Below are 2,500 nucleotides of genomic sequence, written 5' to 3'. Positions count from 1 at the left end.
CTCTAGTGTCCCTGAGAGAATTAATGTTAGAATAAACCCTGGAAATTTCAGATGGACAATAACCTCTACATAACAAACCTGTTTTCAGTTCATTCAATTCTGCACTAAACTGTCCATCATCACAAGACAGTGTGGACAGCCTCATAGCTTGTCCTTTAACAATGTTCTCAAAAATCATGGGTTTATGCATGCTGGTCCTGTGCAGGATATATATATATATCTTTATATGTATATATCTATATGTATATATCTATATGTATATATCTTAGGTTCATAGGTTCATAGGTTCATACTAGGCTATCTGCCCAAGGGCATTTATAAGCCTAGCCCATAGTTATGTGGCTTTCGCCACCCCTTTAGTTTGAATAAAAACTATGCCTATCATTTTTCTGTGCCTCTGTCAAGCAGTGACACTGAAGTAATCCCTGGGGTATATCTGCGATCTCCCATCCATTGGTCAAGATTCCTCTTGAACAAGGCCAGCGAGGTGCTCTGCCTCACATGTACCGGGATTTTGTTCCACAGCATAGGGAGTCTCTGGGTGATGAATCTGTCCCTCCAGCACGTTCTATTTATAACCGTGTCAAGGTTTAAGTCTCCGCCCTTGTGGTTCTGAGGGATCTAGATTTTTGAGGTGAAGCATATTCATCAAATCTGGGTTTGACATGGCCTTATATGTCAGGCACAGGTCACCTCTGAGCAAGCGGTATGAGACTGAATAAAGCTGGAGTTCTTTCAGTCGGGCAGCATAAGACATATTTTTGAGACCCTTTATCCTTTTGGTGAGGAACTTTTGGGGCCTTTCAAGCTGCATCAGGTGTCTGGTCAGATACATTCGAACGGGCATTGTACTCAATCATAGGTCTAATGAGTGATGAGTACAGGGGACGATGACCTCCCTTGATCTAGATGTGAATCCTTCATGATCAGGTGGGCGATATAGAAGGTTTTCCTAACTACTTTAGCAACATGAGTGTCAAACGAAGACTACTGTCAACTTGGGTCCCCAGATCCCTGATGACTTTTCTGTGCTCAGTGGATTGTCACCTATATGGTAGCTAGGGGTAACCTTGTTTTTCCCGAAGGGTATGACTATGCATTTTTGGCGTTTAACTTCAGGCCATGGCTCTGGCACCAGTTATCCGTTTCTGTGAGGCCCTTCTGGAGGATATCTGTGTCAGATGTGTTTTCGACTATGGCGCCCAGTTTGCAGTCATCTGCAAACTTTGTCAGCCATAACCTCCTGTGTTTGCTTGTACTTCAGAAAAGTAGATGCCGAACAAGAGTGGACCCAGGACTGAGCCCTGTGGGACACCACTTGTGACAGGCTTTGAGTCTGACATGGCTCCAGCAACTCTGACCCTGTGGGTTCTGTCGCTTAGCCAGTTTGCAACCCATCTTGTGATGTATGGGTTTACATTCAAGCTGATGAGTTTTTCGATGATACCTGAGTGGGGTATTGTGTGAAGGCCTTTGCCAGGTCGAGGTAGGCTGTATGGACTGCCTTTCCCTCATCAATGGCCTTGGTGACTGTCTCGAAAAGTCAACCAAGTTTAAGAGGCAGGATCTGCCTTGACAAAGCCAAACTGGGTTGGATCCAAAGTCTGCAAGTTCCCTATGTCTTTATTTATGAGTTCCATTATGATCCTCTCCATGGCTTTGCAGATAAGGCTTGTCAAGCTAATGGGGGTAATTTCCAGGGTCTGTGGAGGCACCGCCCTTATGAAGTGGGACCACAGTCGCGTCGCCACTCCTTGGGTACGATCCTGAGGTTAGGCTAAGATTAAACAGCTGTCCTAACTGTGGGTTTAATTCCTCGTTGAGTTCATGAAGCACACAGCCGGGGACACCATCCGGTCCCATGGATGCTGTGTTTTTTTGCCTTAGTGAGGGCAGTTCTCACCTGGGCGTTGGAGATGTTTGGGGGCTACAATCCTCTGGAATAGATATCTCTCCTTTTGGGGAGGGGGAGAAGTTTGCACTGAACCTGTCAGCCAGTATGTTAGCAATGTGTGTAGGTTCAGTAATTTTCACATCATTTTGAACTAATTCTGAGCATATCTGGGAGTTTCCTCCTAGGTTTCTAACATAGCTAAAGAAGGCCTTATGATTGTCTTTAGAGTCCTTGGCGATTTTTCTCTCAAAATTTGCCTTGGATGGTTTTATGAGAGCTCTTAGTTTTTTACTTATAATGATCAAAGGTGTCTTACCTTTCAAGGATTTTGCTCTATCTTGTAGTAGCTTCCTCCTTTTGTTGTAGAGCTTGTTTATGGCTGGGGTCCACCAGACTGGACGCTTGCCTTTGGTACAGAGAGTCTTAGTTTTGTTTGGGATTGCCTGATCCATGCAGTCCTGTAGGTGCTGGTAGAAGGCATTTGTAAGTGATTCAGCGGTTTGAGTAATGTTTACCACTGGCTCAGGGGCCTTAAAGGAGACCACACTAGTTTTTAGAAGTGTGAAATCAGCTTTTGAGAAGTTTTTCACTGTGGTCTTTTTTTGT

Source organism: Protopterus annectens, chromosome 10.part0 (assembly GCF_019279795.1).
Source record: "Protopterus annectens isolate FY-2018-M chromosome 10.part0, PAN1.0, whole genome shotgun sequence".
Lineage (NCBI taxonomy): Eukaryota > Metazoa > Chordata > Ceratodontiformes > Protopteridae > Protopterus > Protopterus annectens.
This window is presented reverse-complemented; position numbering follows the sequence as displayed.